The sequence below is a fragment of the Lissotriton helveticus genome, chromosome 8 (assembly GCF_964261635.1).
Source record: "Lissotriton helveticus chromosome 8, aLisHel1.1, whole genome shotgun sequence".
In the NCBI taxonomy this organism is placed as follows: domain Eukaryota; kingdom Metazoa; phylum Chordata; class Amphibia; order Caudata; family Salamandridae; genus Lissotriton; species Lissotriton helveticus.
The window spans coordinates 577,455,255-577,455,658 of NC_136069.1; positions in this window are offsets into that span (position 1 = coordinate 577,455,255).

Below are 404 nucleotides of genomic sequence, written 5' to 3' on the forward strand. Positions count from 1 at the left end.
CACACATTGTTTATTGATGTCTTGCTAACTATATTTCAATTCTCAGAACTGTTCGTAGACAATCTTAAATTGTTGGAATAGTACTACAATATGTACTATCTCTGGCCTAAACGTGATCCCAGTTCCAGTGAGGACAGCGTTCAGTGTGGCTGTACTCCGGAGCGAAAGAATGTTGTATTGTTGGAAGCAAAACCGATTTGACGCTGATGGGCAACATAATAACCCAGAATGAGCCACCGTGAGGTGGTACAGAATAGCCAAATGCCTCGTCATCTAATTAGTGACGCGCATGAATAGATGAACGAGATTCCCACTGTCCCTACCTACTATCTAGCGAAACCACAGCCAAGGGAACGGGCTTGGCCTCCATCGCCCTTAGTGCACCGCATATTCGTGGGGCACCC